Here is a 17,386-nt window from a genome sequence, read left to right as displayed (position 1 = left end):
AGATTGCATTCCCACCAGCAGTGTAGAAGGGTTCCTTTTTTTCCACATCCCTGCCAACATTTATGATCATTTGTTTTCATGATGGTGGCCAATCTGACAGGAGTGAGATGGAATCTCAATGTAGTTTTAATCTGCATTTCCCTGATGACTAGTGACGTAGAACATTTTTTTTAGATGCTTATATGCCATTCGTATTTCTTCCTTTGAGAACTCTCTATTTAGCTCCATAGCCCATATTTTGATTGGCTTGTTTGATTCCTTATTATTTAACTTTTTGAGTTATTTTGTATATCCTAGATATTAATCCTCTATCAGATATATAGCTGGCAAAGATTTTTTCCCATTCTGTAGGTTGCATCTTTGCTTTTTTTACTGTGTCCTTTGCAGTGCAAAATCTTTGTAATTTCATGAAGTCCCAGTGATTAATCTGTGGTTTTATTGCCTGAGCAATTGGGGTTGTATTCAGAAAGTTTTTGCCAAGACCAATATGTTGAAGGGTTTCCCCTACTTTTTCCTCTAGCAGTTTCAGAGTTTCAGGTCTGATGTTAAGGTCTTTAATCCATTTGGACTTAATCCTTGTGCATGGTGGGAGAGAAGAATCTATTTTCATCCTTCTGCATATATATATCCAGTTTTCAAAACACCATTTGCTGAAGAGGCTCTCTCTTCTCCAATGAGTATTTTTGGCATTTTTATCAAATATCAGGTGGCTATATCTACTTGGGCTTACATCTGGGTCCTCTATTCTGTTCCACTGATCTACATGTCTGTTTTTGTGCCAGTACCATGCTGTTTTTGTTACTATGGTTCTGTAGTGTAGGTTAAAATCAGGTATGGTGATACCACCAGCCTCATTTTTGTTGCTCAGTATTATTTTAGATATTCGAGGTTTTTTGTGATTCCAAATGAATTTTTGGATTGTTTTTTCTATTTCCATGAAGAAAGCCATTGGAATTTTGATAGAGATTGCATTAAATGTGTAGATTGCTTTGGGTAAGATTGCCATTTTCACAATATTGATTCTTCCAATCCAGGAAAAAGGGATGTTTCTCCACTTTCTAGTGTCTTCTGCAATTTCTCACTTGAGTGTTTTAAAGTTCTCATTGTAGAGATTTTTTACTTCCTTGGTTAGGTTTATTCCAAGGTACTTTTTTTTTTTTGATGCAATTGTGAACGGGAGTGATTCTCTGATTTCATCCTCTGTGTGTTTGTTGTTAGCATATATGAAGGCTACTGATTTCTGTGTATTTATTTTGTATCCTGCTACATTGGTGTAGGTTTTGATCAGCTCTAACAGTTTGCTAGTAGAGTCTTTAGAGTCCTTTATGTATAGAATCATGTCATCTGCAAATAATGATCTCTTCCTTTCCAATTTGTATCCCTTTTATGTGTGTCTCTTGCCTTATTGCTATGGCTAAGACTTCCAAAACTATATTAAATAAAAGTGGGGACAGTGGACACCCTTGTCTTGTTCATGATTTTAGTGGGAAAGCTTCCAGTTTTTCCCCATTTAGTAATATGTTGGCTGTAGGCTTGTCATAAATAGCCTTTATTATATTGAGATATGTTCCTTCTATTCCCAGTTTCTGTAGGACTTTTATCATGAAGGGATGTTGGATTTTGTCAAATGTTTTCTCTGCGTCTAATGAGATGATTATGTGATTTTTGTCCTTCAACCCATTTATGTAATGTATTACATTTATAGATATGTGTATGTTGAACCATCCCTGCATCTCTGGGATAAAGCCTACTTGGTCAGGGTGAATGATCTTTTTGATATACTCTTGTATTCTGTTTGCCAATATTTTGTTGAGAATTTTTGCATCTATGTTCATGAGGGAGATTGGTCTGTAATTTTCTTTTTTTGTTCTATCTTTGCCTGGTTTTGGTATCAGGGTGATGCTGGCCTCATAGAAGGAGTTTGGTAGAATTCCGTCTTTTTCTATTTCCTGGAAAAGCTTAAGAAGCAAGGGTATTACCTCTGCCTTAAAAGTCTGGTAAAATTCAGCAGTGGATCCATCTGGGCCTGGGCTTTTGTTAGTTGGGAGATTATTGATAAGTGTTCAGATCTCCATGTTTGTTATAGGTCTATGTAAGTGATTAATCTCATTTTGATTTAATTTAGGTAGGTCATATAGATCAACGAAATCATCCATTTCTTTCAGATTTTCATACTTTGCGGAGTAAATGCTTTTATAGTATGTCCCTATGATTTTTTGAATTTCTCTGGAATCTGTTGTGATGCTACCTTGTTCATCTCTGATTTTATTAATTTGTGTCTCTTCTCTCTTTCTTTTGGTCAGATTTGCTAAGGGTTTATCAATCTTGTTTATCCTTTCAAAGAACCAACTATTTGTTTCATTAATTCTTTGGATTGTTCTTTTTTGTTTCTATTTCATTAATTTCTGCCCTAATCTTTATTATTTCTTCCCGTCTACTGATTTTTGGTTTGCCTTGTTCTTCTTTTTCCAAGGCTTTAAGGTGAAGCATTAGGTGGTTTACTTGTGACCTTTCTAATTTCTTAATATAGGCACTTAAGGCTATAAATTTACCTCTTAGAACTGCCTTCATTGTGTCCCAGAGATTTTGGTATGTTGTGTTCTCATTATCATTTGACTCTATAATTTTTTTGAATTCCTTCTTGATTTCTTCATTGACCCATTCATCATTTAGTAGTGTATTGTTTAGTGTCCATGATGTTGTATATGCTCTATAGCCTTTCTTGCTACTGATTTGTAGTTTAATTCCATTGTGGTCAGATAGAATGCAAGGAATTATTTCAATTTTCCTGAATTTGTTAAGATTTGCTTTGTGTCCTAATATATGGTCTATTTTAGAGAATGTTCCATGTGCTGCTGAAAAGAATGTATATTCTGCAGCCTTTGGATGAAATGTCCTGTATATATCTGTTAAGTCCATTCCTTCTATGACCTCATTTAGTCCAGTTGCCTCACTGTTTATTTTTTCCCAGGATGACCTGTCAATTGATGAGAGTGGGGTCTTAAAGTCACCCACCACCACTGTGTTTGGTGTTATCTGTGACCTTAGTTCTAATAGTGTTTGTTTGATGAATTTGGGAGCCCCCATGTTAGGTGCATATATGTTTAGGATTGTAATGTCCTCCTGTTGGAGTGTGCCCTTAATCAATATAAAGTGACCTTCCTTATCTTTCTTTTCTAATGTTGGACTAAAGTCTACCCTGTCCTATATTAGGATAGCAACCCCTGCTTGTTTACTAGGCCCATTTGCTTGAAACACCATCTTCCAACCTTTCACCCTAAGATAATGTCTATCCTTTGTAGAAAGGTGAGTTTCTTGGCAACAACAAATTGTAGGATCTTGCTTTTTAACCCAGTTTGTGAATCTATGTCTTTTCGTTGGGGCATTGAGGCCGTTGATATTGAGAGATATTATTGAAAGGTGTGTATTTATGTTTGCCATTTTTTTTTTTTTTTGTGGTTCTGGTTCTACCTGTGCTCTCTTCTGTTAACCAGTATTTGAGTATTGCTTGTTTTTTCTAGGTTCCTTATATGTGTGCTTTTCCTTTTCTTCAGCATGGAGGATTCTATCAAGTATTTTCTGTAGAGCTGGTTTTGTCTTCAAATACTCCTTTAACCTGCTTTTGTCTTGGAATGTCCTTATTTCTCTGTCTATTTGAATGGATAACTTTGCAGGATAAAGTAACCTTGGTTGACAGTTGTTATCTTTCAGAACTTGGAACATATCACCCCAAGCCCTTCTGGCTTTAAAAGTTTGTGTTGAATAATCTGCTGTAATCCTGATGGGCTTACTTTTGTAGGTAACGTGATTTTTCTCTCTAACTGCTTTCAATATTTTTTCTTTGGCGTGTGTGTTTGGAAGTTTGATTATAATATGGCGAGGAGAGGTTCTTTCCAGGTTTTGTCTGGCTGGGGTTCTAAAGGCTTCCTGTATCTGTATTGGCACCTCTTTCCCAATTTGGGAGAAATTTTCTTCTATGATTTTGTTGAAGACACGTACTATCCCTTTTGAATGAAATTCTTCTCCTTCTACTATGTCCTGAATTCTAATATTTGATCTTTTCATAGTGTCCCGAATATCTTGAAATTCCCACTCATACTTTTCTATAAGTTTGTCTTTCTCTTTGTTGGCCTGTATTAGATCTGCCACCTGGTCTTCTAGCTTAGATATTCTGTCCTCTCCTTCATCCATTCTACTGGTGAGATTTTCTACAGAGTTTTTAATTTCATTAACTGTGTTCTTCATTGCTAGTAATTCTGACTGGTTTTTCTTTATTATTTCTATTTCCTTATTTATGTCTTGTATTGCCTTCTTTATTTCATGAAATTGGTTTCCTGCATCTTCTTTGATTCCTTTGATTTCCTCTTTAAGTTCCTCTTTGACTCCTTTGATTTGTTCTCTGACATCTTTGAACATATTTACAATCATTCTTTTGAAATCTTTTCCAGGCATTTCCTCTAACTTGTTCTCACTGGAGGTCATTTCTGATGCATTAATATTTTTAGGTGGATTTATATCATCTTGCTTTTTAGTGTTTCTTGTGTTATAATGTATATATTTTTGCATCTTGGATTAAGTTAATGCTTGGATTTTCTAGCTAGCTGGGTATTCTTAGCTGTATCAATTGATTTGATGTTATGTATTTTCAGGGTAGGAGCTTAAGTTGTTAGATGTGGCTCTTAAGACTCTGAGAGTATCTACAAATGTGCTCCTAGGGGTTGAGTTTCCCTGCTATGGGAGTATTCAAGTAGGCTGAGTGGAATAAAACACAGGTAGATTCTAAAAGTTAACTAAACACTGTACCCATTCAGTCAAAAACAGCCCCAAGTATGTATGCAAGAGTAGTTATTATAACAACCAGATCCTCTATCAACACAGAGGTTAGGATTTCTGGTCTGTTGAGGAATCTCAGTCAGCTTGTGACCAAGTGAGACCCTTCCCTGGTGCAAACCCAGTTACCTTGGATGAGTTTGGTCTCAGTCAAGTTGCTGTCTGGGTCGTCGGGCTGCTGTTCTGATTTCTGGAGCTGGGCACTGGCTTTTCCTGTGGGGCAATGTGGGAAGCCATGCTAGCTTCATCAGGCTTTGCTATGTCAGCTTGTTTACTGCTTTTGTATCCTAATTGTCTGCGCATGAGCACATGATGTTATTCCAAAATGGCTGCTCACCTATCCCGATTGGGTGATGCAAAATCATCTGATGAGACTTAAGCCAATCAGACGACACTGTACAATCACATGACCACAAGTATATAAGCTTGGCGCTCCGTAGGGTCGGGGTCCTTCTCTCTTTCAGTTTGGAGCTCCCAATAAAGTGTGCTTGAGAAGAATCCTGTTGTTGTCGTTCTTCCTGCTGGCGGGAGGGGCACAACAAGTGGTGCCAAAACCCGGGAATTGTCAGCAAACGGCAAGTTGAGAGGACCCCTGAGGATACTTCCAAGGGAGGATTCAGAACTCAACACACGGAGCGGCGATACCAGTAAGTTCCCCTGGTGCTATATGATAAGTTTTTGCCTGTAACTGATCTATAAGTAACGTATATAAGGTTACAAAATGGGACAACACCACTCCACATTTTTGGAGCCACTTCAGGAAGTATTAAAACAACGTAAACTTAAGATTTCAGATAAAACTCTTAAAGGGTTTTTGGAAGAAGTGGATATGATAGCGCCTTGGTTTGAGCTGACTGGGAGTTTAAATTTGACCTGCTGGGATAAGTTAGGCAGAGACATCGACCGTGAGTCAGAAACGCGAAAGTTGTGTGCAGGTACACAGCCCTTATGGCGCTTGGTGCGATCCTGTTTGGAGGACAAACGTTGTGAAGAAGTGATCAGGGAAGGCCAACACATATTAGCACATCATCAAGATAGCATGTCAGAGTCTGAAGAAAGTAAAAGGGGAAAACAAAAAAAGGTTAAAATAAAAAGAGAAACTAGGTTTCAGATAGAACAGAATAAAAGTGCACAGAATAAAAGTGAATCACAAAAGAAAGGGCCACATTCAGGTCCGAAGCTATATCCAGATTTAACGGAACTTGCAAATTTATATATAGAAAGTTCTAGTGAATCTGAGGGAGAAGAATTAACTCCAGAGGAAGAACAGGATTTTGAGGAAGTAGAGACCGAGTGTGGTCGGGAATGTTCTAGACCCAGACAAGATGGCGTCTTTACTCCTCCTCCAGCTTATGCCTCTGCGAGTAAAAAGTGTAAACAACAAGATGGCCGACTTCCGTTCAGGGCATGTCCTTCGTCCGGATGTAGTTTGATAAAACCAGACACTTGGAAAAGTTGGCTAGTGCTTATCCAGTTTTTGAAAACCCTAATACTAATGCTAGATATCATGAAGCTATAGGATATAAGGAGCTCAAGGATCTTGCAGAAGCTACTAGAACTTATGGGATAAATGCTTCTTTTACGATGGCTTTGGAGTATCAAAGGCTTGTTTAAGCCTAGGACAATCTTTAGACTGGAAATCTCTATATACTGATGCTGCTCAAAGTCAAGCCAGAATAAATGCAGCAAATAATCAGCCAGTATGGAATTTTGATATGGTTATGGGACAAGGGCAATGGGCTAATAATCAGATTGCCTATCCTCTTCAAGTTTATCAGCAAATAAATGTCATTGCTCTCAGAGCCTGGAGGGCATTGCCAAATAGAGGGGAAGTATCAGGCAACCTTACTAAAATTATTCAGGGAGCTACTGAACCATTTTCAGATTTTGTAGCTCTCATGATGGAAGCCGCTGGTCGTATTTTTGGTGATGCTGATCAAGCCATGCCACTTGTGGAACAATTAATTTATGAGCAATGCACTAAAGATTGTAGACGGGCAATTACACCCTGGAAGGGGAAAGGACTTCAGGCTTGGATGAAAGCCTGTAGAGAAGTTGGCGGTCCACTATCTAATGCAGGGCTTGCTGCAGCAGTCTTGGCTGCCACTAGGGGGCACAGAGGAACTTCTTCATGTTTCAAATGTGGGAAGACTGGACATTTTAGAAAACAATGCCCACAAACTAATGTTAGAGTGCAGGGTCAGGTGCGATTGCCTGGCTTATGCCCTAAGTGTAAAAAGGGAAAGCATTGGGCAAATGAGTGTCGCTCTATTAAAGATATTAATGGACGACCAATTAACCATAAACAACCAATTAACCAGTCAACAGCTAATACAAAAAACGGGGTCAGGGGCCCCCGACCTCAGGGCCCTCAAATATATGGGGCACTTCAGAATCCATCTCTCCGCCCTCCAGCACAATCAGACGAGCAACTCCAGGTTCCGCAGGATTGGACATCTGTGCCACCACCAAACTCATATTAACACCACAAATGGGAGTGCAACCTGTGGAGTCAGATTTTCAAGGTCCATTACCCCCTAATACTGTAGGTTTACTGCTTGGTAGATCTTCCTCAGCATTGAGAGGATTGACTATTACTCCAGGAGTTATAGATTCTGACTATACAGGCACCGTAAAAGTGCTTTGTTCATCCCTGAAAGGAATTATTGCCATTTCACCTGGGGATAGGATAGCTCAGTTATTGGTTATTCCTAGCCTCCATAAACAATTCCCTTCTGGTGAGAAAACTAGAGGGAACAAAGGACTTGGCTCTACAGGAGTCGATTTGACATATTTATCCATGGAATTAGATGAGAGACCAATTCTACAGCTTACTATTGAAGGAATACATTTTCAGGGATTGCTGGATACAGGAGCTGACCGAAGTATTATTGCAAGTAAGTATTGGCCCAAGAACTGGCCTAAACAATCATCTTCACAAACTTTACAAGGTTTGGGGTATGCTCACACTCCAGCTATTAGTTCTCGGGAACTTGCATGGTCTACCTCTGAGGGACAAAAAGGTAAAGTTATTCCTTATATAGTAGATATTCCTATTACTTTATGGGGCAGAGATATTTTGGCACAAATGAATTTCAAATTAACTAATGAGTATTCTCCTCAGAGTCAATCTATTATGAAAATGATGGGTCATATACCAGGTAGAGGATTAGGTAAAAAATTACAGGGGCAGGTGGATCCTCTTGTAGCTTCTAGTAATCCAGGCACACGAGGATTGGGTTTTTCCTAGGGGCCACTGAGGATGCGATTCCCATTCCTTGGAAAATGGCTGAACCAGTCTGGGTACCTCAGTGGCCCCTTTCCTTAGAAAAACTCCTAGCAGCAAAAGAATTAATACAAGAACAATTGTCATTAGGTCACTTAGAAACCTCTCAATCTTCTTGGAATACTCCTATCTTTGTTATTAAAAAGAAGTCTGGAAAATGGCGTCTACTTCATGATCTCCGAGCTGTGAATGCACAAATGCATCTCATGGGACCGATTCAGCGAGGTCTTCCTTTGTTATCTAGTTTACCAGATGGCTGGCCTCTTATTATTATTGACATAAAAGACTGTTTCTTCTCTATTCCTTTGGCTTTGGAAGATTGTAAAAGATTCGCCTTTACTCTACCAGCTATCAATCATGAGGAACCTGATCAACGGTTTCAATGGAGAGTTCTCCCACAAGGGATGGCCAACAGTCCTACTATCTGCCAACATTATGTCAGCCTAGCAATAGCACCTACTAGAAAACGATTCCCGAAATTGAGAATTTGCCACTATATGGATGATATCCTCTTGGTGGCTCCCGTGAAGGACATTCTGTCAAAAGCATTTCTATCTCTCAAAAAGGATCTTGAAGCCTATGGTTTACATATAGCTAGTGAAAAAGTACAGGAAGGAGAGGTAGGTAAGTTCCTGGGAGCAACTATTACTACACATATTATTAGACCTCAAAAATTACAAATTAGAACAGATACATTGCGGACATTAAATGATTTTCAAAAGTTATTAGGAGATATAAATTATATTAGACCATATCTAAAGATTCCTACTCATGAACTGAGACCCCTATTTCAAATATTAGAAGGTGATTCACATATCTCCTCATTTAGAACTTTAACTCCAGCTGCACGAGTAGCTATATTTAAAGTAGAGCAAGCATTACAGTCTGCACAGTTATGCAGACTAACCCCTGGACAACCCATTGTATTGTGCATTCTTGCTACGCCAGAAACTCCTACAGGGGTCTTATGGCAACATGGTCCTTTGCTTTGGATACATTCTCATTCTTCTCCTAAAAAATGTATAGAGCATTATCCTACTATGGTGGCCACCCTTGCTCTTCAAGGTATAAAGTCATCCTTGATGCATTTCGGTGTGGCACCTGATACTTTGATTACCCTTTATAATTCTGAACTGGTACGTATTTTAGCTGCTACTACTGATAATTGGGCTATACTTATGTGTTCTTTCTCTGGAAGATTAGATAATCATTTGCCCAGAGATCCGTTATTACATTTTGTTTCGTTACATCCTATTGTATTCCCAAAGATTACCTCGCAATCACCTATTGTTGGTGCTTTAGATATCTATACTGATGGCTCTAAGACGGGCCTTGGAGCTTATGTCATTCAGGGAAAACAACCTGTTACTGTACAATTTGAACCAAATACTCCTCAACTAGTAGAATGTCAAATTGTGTGTCATGTATTTGCACTTTTCAGTGAATCCTTTAATCTAATTTCTGATTCCCAATATGTAGTTAATGCCATTAAGAATTTAGAAGTAGCAGGTCTTATTAAGGATACTAGTCCTGTTGCTGTACATTTATCCAAGCTGCAACGTTTAATTTGGTCTTGAACTAACCCATTTTTTATTCAACATATTAGAGCTCATTCTATGCTTTCTGGTCCCATGGCTGTTGCCAATGATATTGCTGACAAAGCCACAAGAGCCTTTTTTCTACTCTCTTCTGATACCTTGTCTAAGGCTCATGATTTTCATAACTTGTATCATGTCTCCTCTGCAGTGTTGCTCAAAAAATTTCATATCTCTCGGGCCATGGCACGTGACATTGTAGTTAACTGTCCTGCTTGCGTCCCTTTCTTGCATTCTCCTCACGTTGGTATTAATCCCCGAGGACTACGTTCGGGAGAAATTTGGCAAATGGATGTTACTCATATCTCATCTTTTGGCAAATTGCAATATATACATGTGTCTATTGATACTTATTCAGGAATTGTTCATGCTTCTCCCCTTGCTGGTGAACGTACTCACCATGTTATTACTCACTGTCTGGAGGCCTGGGCAGCTTGGGGTAAGCCCCGGGTGTTGAAGACGGATAACGGACCTGCTTATACTGCTAAAAGTTTTCGCTACTTTTGTGATGCTATGGGAGTAGTTCATACCACTGGCCTTCCTTATAATCCACAAGGGCAAGGCATTGTTGAACGAGCCCATCGTTCTATCAAAGAATGCTTACAAAAACAAAAAGGGGGAATAGGCCAAGGCCACACCCCCAAGAATAAATTATCTCTAGTGCTTTTTACTTTGAATTTTCTGACGATTGATGCTGCGGGTCTAACAGCAGCTGATCGCCATATGACCCAATCCCCTTCTTGTTACGAAGATGCAAAATGGAAGGATGTACTTGAAAATGTCTGGAAAGGCCCGGATCCAGTTATAGCCAGATCCAGGGGAGCTGTTTGTGTTTTTCCACAGGGCCAAGCTGATCCTATCTGGGTGCCAGAGCGGTTGACTCGAATCGTGCGTCATGAGACAACAAGGAATGATAACCTCTGTATTACTACTGATGATCCTGAGCCTGTTCCTGCCGATGATGATAAAGGGAATTAAGATGCAATTTTGGGCTGTGGCCAGAACATGGCCTGTCCCTATGCCAGTTCATTCATATTCTAGTGTCTTACCTACTCTATTTTCTACATCTTGCCAAGGGGAAATGCCTTGCATCAGGGATCCTATGCAAACACCAACAATTTATAATCAAACTTCTTTTCAACTGAATGGCACTTTGTGTTTTTTCCAGGGTAATAAGAACCTAGCTCCCCCATGTATTGTATTACAAAAACAAAATCTTAGTGCTTGGCAGGACCCTTTAGAAAAGTCTAAAGTTGATATGAGTATAATACTTGCAGCTTTAACTCAGATAACTAAGGGAAAACAAAATGGGTCAGGAGAGGGAGGTAATGTTACAAATGTTAATATTACCACATTATTGATACAGAGTGAAGTGACCGTCCCTTCTAGACAGCCAAATCTTAAGATAAATGCTAGTAATGTAAAAGGTGCGCCCTGGTGTGAACCTAATTATGCATTTCCTCCGATTTTTACTCCATGTCAGAGTTCAGATAAAATCCAGAAACAGATCTTGCAGGGATTTCAAATGACCCCTCCATTAAGGCGTTACCAATTTAAAAGTAAAGGAAATGATACTCTTAGTAATAGTGCTGGTTGGCCCTGGTATCAATGGCTTCTGTCCAATGAGGCAGGTGCAATAGCAGATGTGTCAGCTTTAGCAGGATTATTGGGAACTAAACATGCATTATGGAATGTTTCAGCAGTTCAAATCAATACGAATGATAAAATTTATATTAAGGATATAACTAAAAATCACCAATGGATTAATAGTAGCTTTAATCCAGCCTCAATTTGTGTACAAGCTCCATTCTTTTTTCTGACAGCAAATGTTAGCATTAACATCCCTTTGATAGATTGTAGAAATATCACATGTTGGCTTGCAGAGTGCTGGAATGCCAGTGTCAATCTGGCTTTAAATGGTAAAATTACCTACTTTTGTCCCCATTCCAGTAGAGGCGGATCCAACTACCTTTCCTTTAGTAGGACTTATTCGTCATAAAAGAGATTTTGGTATTACTGCAGCAATCATTTCCGTCATCGTCATTTCAGCTGCAGCAGCAACTACTGCTGCTCTTGCCATGACATCTCAGGCTCAAACTGTGGAAGTTGTTAATAACATTGTAGAAAAGACTTCTGCAGCATTAGAAACACAAGAAGCAATTAATAAGCACCTTCTTGCTGGTATTCATCTAGTTAATCAAAGAGTAGATCTGGTGCAGAATCAAGTAGAGGAATTATATAAAATAATGCAACTTGGATGTGTTTCCCAGTATCAACATTTGTGTATTACTCCTTTGCAATTTAATTTTACTGCTTCTTTTAATCAGAGTCGCAAGCTAGCTGAATTTTTGGCAGGAAACTGGACGCTTGAAGGAGAGCAGCTATCTCGGAAGTTATTGTTCCAGATCGTACAGCTGAATGGAACTCATCTGGAGCCAATCTCCTTAGGAGATTTTACTTCTTGGTTATCTTCTGCATTTTCTTTCTTTAAGGAATGGGTGGTGGTGGCTATGTTTGGAGCAGCCCTTCTGTGTGGTATGGTGTTCTGTCTCTGGCTTATCTGTCGAATCAGACGACGTCAGCAGGATAACATAAAGATTGTTCAGGCACTTATGGCTTTGGATCAAGGAGCATCTCCACAAGTATGGCTGGCTAGCCTGCGAAATGGTTAGTTTCACCCTGTCTTTTGTAAGGCCTTTGTACACCAAGTGACCTTGTTGTCATTGCACCTTGGAAGGCTTACATCCCTGCATGAGCAGCCTTTGCACCCCGAAGGGATTTTTCCCATTGCACACGGGAAGGTGCTTAAGCAAGTTTTTGGTCTTGGGCTCTACCCTCGATCAGACTGGCCATCATGAGGGTTGGTCCTTGATCGGGTATCCTGAGGTTCAAAACACTTTTTATAAGGGGGAACTGTGGGAAGCCATGCTGGCTTCGTCAGGCTTTGCTATGTCAGCTTGTTTACTGCTTTTGTATCCTAATTGTCTGCGCATGAGCACATGATGTTATTCCAAAATGGCTGCTCACCTATCCCGATTGGGTGATGCAAAATCATCTGATGAGACTTAAGCCAATCAGATGACACTGTACAATCACATGACCACAAGTATATAAGCTTGGCGCTCCGTAGGGTTGGGGTCCTTCTCTCTTTCAGTTTGGAGCTCCCAATAAAGTGTGCTTGAGAAGAATCCTGTTGTTGTCGTTCTTCCTGCTGGCGGGAGGGGCGCAACAGGGCAAGCCCCGCCTGGCAACTGTGGCCCTGCAGATCAGCACCCCCACTGCTGGAAATGCTGCTGCTTCTGGGTATGCCTTGTTGCCGCTCCTGGGTCTGCTGCTGCTGGGACCACTGGTACTGGTTCTGGAGCCGCTGATGTTGCTGCTGAACTCTGCTCCTGCTTGGGTCCCGCTGTCAGCTCAAGTTGGCGTGGCCGGGTCCCGGGACGCTGCTCTGTTCACTGGAGCTGGGCTCAGGCGGTGGGGGAGGGGAGGGAGCCGCAGCTGCTCTGGTTCTCTCACTGTTCCACGTGTTTTTCTACCTCGCGGTCTGCTCCTCCGCTGCTCACTGCCACTCTCCCTTCATGTTTCCTGAGTTGCGGAGAGCGCGGTGTGAGTGGAAGCTCCCGCACGTGGCTTTTCCTGTGCCTGGAGCCGAGTCTGGCGGCTTTCTGGTGCGCCCCGCCACCGCCGCGGTTGGCGGAGCTGCCGGGGCCGCTTTTGCCAGCCTGTGCGGGCTGTGGATGCTCTGGATCTCTCCTACTTCTCCGCTGCCGCTTCAGTTTCCTATACACCTCACTTTTTAGTAAAAGTGTGTATTTTGCTGAGGTTTTTTGGTCTTTTTTCCCCCCAGGCTTCTTTGGCATGGTACCTACGCCGCCATCTTAACCGGAACATCTAGAAGTTTTTATTTTTTTTATTTGTTAGAGAGAGAGAGAGAGAGGGAGAGAATGGGTGCACCAGGGCCTCTAGCCACTGAAAATGAACTCCAGATGTGTGTACGATCATGTACATCTGGCTTATGTGGGAGCTGGAGAATTGAACCTGGGTCGTTAGGCTTCACAAGCAAGTGTCTTAACCTCTAAACCATCATCTCCAGCCCTATTTTATTTATTTATTTATTTATTTTATTTTTTTAATATTTTTTGTTCATTTTTTATTAATTTTTTTTAATTTAATTTATTAGTTTTCATTTCAGTGAATACAGGCAGTTTGGTACCATTATTTAGGCTCATCTGTGATCTACCCCCTCCCATTAGACCCTCCTTGTTAATGAAAATGGGTCGTGCATTGTGGAGTTAGCCCCCAGTTATTAGTATGATAAATGTCTCTGCAAATCATGACCCAGCATGTAACTCTGACATTCTTTCCGCCCCCTCTTCTGCAAGATTTCCCTGAGCCATGTTGGGTTCATTTTTGGTCTGCTTCAGTGCTGAGGTGTTGGGGGCCTCTGAGGCTTTGGCTCTCTGATTTGGTAGGAGTTGATTTTTCTCTGCGTTGATCTCCTTCCCCTTTGTGCTGGTAACCGGTTCACAGGAAAACATCACCCTTGCTTATTTCGCCAGTTGTCCTTAGTTTCAGTTGGGCCCCTTTTGAGGTATGTTGGGGCAGCTCTCTTCTTAGGATCTGCATCTATCTGGAAAAGAGAAGCAGATTTGAGAGTGACAGAGAGAGAGAAAGAGACAGAGAAAATGATTGAGAAATGGCGTGCCAGGGCTTCCAGCCACTGCAAACGAACTCCAGACACATGCGCCCCCTTGTGCATCTGGCTAATGTGGGTCCTGGGGAACCGAGCCTCGAACCGGGGTCCTTAGGCTTCACAGGCAAGCGCTTAACCGCTAAGCCATCCCTCCAGCCCCCTATTTTATTTTTTAATTATGAATTTTACTGCATATTGGTCATATTCCCCTCGGGTTATCCTCTCATGTACCCTCTTCCTGCCACCTTCCCCCAAGGACCCTCAGGAGAGGGTACATAAATGCTGTTATCCATGCTCACTATGGTGTATAAACATTGTTAAAGTCCTTCATTCATTTGCTTCCCTGCAGAGCTTTTGATTTAGCCCTGTTTCATACAATTCAAGTTAATAACTGACCATTGTCTTTTGTTGATAGTCTCAGCATTGCTAAACTTGTGGCATTTTCAAATATAGTGTTTTTTTTTGATTTCTATCCCTCTTACCCCTCCCTTCCTTCCTCTGTTCCCTGCCCTCTATATATTTGTTCCTTCTGTTTACATGTCACAAGTATCCTTTTAACCATTCCTCCTCCTCTTCCAGCTTATCTGTTTATATTCACTTTAGGTTGCAATTCTATTTTTATCCAAATATACTTTTTTATTAATTGTGAACTTTTTTTGAGGTAGGGTCTTGTTCTAGCCTGGGCTTACCTAGAATTCAGTATGTATTCTCAGAGTGGCCTCAAATTTACAGCAATCCTCCTACCTCTGACTCCTGGGTGCTGGGATTAAAGGCATGTGCCACCACGCCTAGCTCAATTGTATGGGCAAATCATGTGCCGGTGACACTCATTTCATATTCTCTGATTAGATGCTATCCTCCCCACCCAGAGTGGCTACACCCATCAAAGTGTCTCTCAATTAACTACTCCTGTCCCCCTTAATCTGTGTCACTCTCAGTCTAGGTCGGAAAATCTGTTTTATGTTTTACATAGGCAGTAAAAATTGGGGAGAGCAAAAATCCATCAACGTGACAGGCTAGCCAAATGCTTAGCATAGATAAACCACCTTTAGTAAAATTAACTCTTGAATGCTTCTCAAATGCTAGCTTCAAACAGCTTGTGTCAGAATCATTCAGCAGATCTGACCCCCAGAAATTCTATTTCTGTTTCAACTTTATAACATTAATTACAGAGCATATCATGTTTTCATTTTCAAACTTCTCAGCTGTTGGCATGCAATTATTCAGAACTTACAAAGGTTTGAACTGAATTAACTTTGAAATCAAGATTAAGATCCATTTACATAATACTTTAGCTGCCACTATAATAAAAATACAGATTATTTCTATCATTGCCCAGAAGTTGCCATGTCCAGTCCTTACTAACATGTTACTACTGATTTATTTTTCTGCCCCTATAGGATTGTCTTTTACAGACTGTTAATTGCATGGAATCACATATTATATAATAACCTGTTGAATCTCTTATTGGTGGGGGCAGTATTGGGACCAGGTCGTATATAGTGTAGGCTGGCCTCAAACTTGCTATGTAGCCAAGGATGACTGTGAATTCCTGATCCTGTTGCCTTCACATTCCAAATGCTGGGATTATAAATATGGGCCCCCATACCCAGAAAAATCTACCTTCTTTTTCTTAGCACTGCTCTTGGAAGGAAACTTCATCCATGTGCTTTGTTCAGTTCTTCAGTGTGCATTCAGCAAGATTGCTAGTGAGGGGAAATCAAGAATTTTATCATGCCTGAAGCTTAAACCATTTTGGGGGACCCTCTCTTTAAAGCAAAAGCTGTGAAATTACCAATGCAAAATTCAAAATTACATTCAAAAGAAAATTTGGGGTTTTTCGTTTTTGAGGCAGGGTTTTACTATTGCCTAGGCTAGCCTTGAACTGATGATCTTCCCACCTCAGCCTCTCAAGTACTGTGATTACAATCTATAGGCCAAGAAGTTATTTTAAATAAGAAAAGAAATACGTGGGGCTGCTGGACAAGATGGCGGTCTCCACAGGAGTTAAAGTTCCTCATAATTTTTGCTTGTTGGAAGAAGGATAAAAAGGAGTGGGTGATGGTATGGTTAGTTAGGGCCTGGAAGATGATGAAGCCATGACACTTATGAGGTGGACAGGCATGATTATTGTGCCACCAAGGACAAACTATGAAAACAGAATATATGGACTGAAACTAGGATGAGGACAGAAATACAAAGAAGCTCCTCCATCAGTTAGATTTGTAACCAAATTAATATGAATGGAATAAATAATTCCAGTAGATTGGTGGTGCATGGAACATACTGGTGTTAGCAAAATGGCAAAATTCACATAGATTAAAGTTGTACTTGAAGAGCTAAGATGTCTAATGATGTCCAAAGAAAATATAAAGCTTCCACAAACATACAACAATTAATTTTAGTGGATCCAGCCACCTGTCTTAAATCAACAACTTTCTACTCATGCTAATGTCTTGATTAAATATCACAAAAAATAAGTAAAACAATTCCATCTGGTAAACATGACCTGGACATTTGTAAGAATATAGTTAATATATGTATAACCATTAATTTTTCAGATAACAGGAAGGAAAAATGAAGCACAATTTTTCTTCCTCTTGTTAAGGCACTGCCATTTAAACATGAGCCTGGGGTATTAGAAATACCTAATTCAGGTTTACAAGATGAAACAAAGCATGGGAAGAGGTGTCAGATGGCAGTGGAATCTTGTGTTTCTGAAAAGGAAAATTTCAAGAAGGAAAAAAAAAAGGCAACTTTTTCCATCTTGCTTAGGGAGCTGCAGTTGAAATTGTTTGAAGTAACAGGTACCATGAATATTGTCACAAATTATGTTAATTTTTGAAGCAGTTTGGGTGCGGGCTACTAGTAGTATCAAAAATAGGCTCAGGATTGTTTTGATACCTGTATTTATAATAAAAAAGATGTTGTGGGGAGAGGACATGATGCATTTCTGTTAAAAGATGTTCCTGTTTGGTACAT

At 40.2% G+C, this 17,386-nt stretch overlaps 1 pseudogene; it reads left to right on the top strand.

The window, feature by feature from the left end:
- The first annotated feature begins 16,392 nt into the window (after positions 1–16,392).
- On the top strand, positions 16,393–16,803 carry LOC101605635 (annotated as a pseudogene).
- The last annotated feature ends 583 nt before the right edge of the window (positions 16,804–17,386 follow it).

The sequence above is a fragment of the Jaculus jaculus genome, chromosome X, assembly GCF_020740685.1.
Source record: "Jaculus jaculus isolate mJacJac1 chromosome X, mJacJac1.mat.Y.cur, whole genome shotgun sequence".
NCBI lineage: Eukaryota > Metazoa > Chordata > Mammalia > Rodentia > Dipodidae > Jaculus > Jaculus jaculus.
The sequence above is the reverse complement of the archived record's forward strand: the minus strand, read 5'-3'. Positions and strand labels throughout refer to the sequence as shown.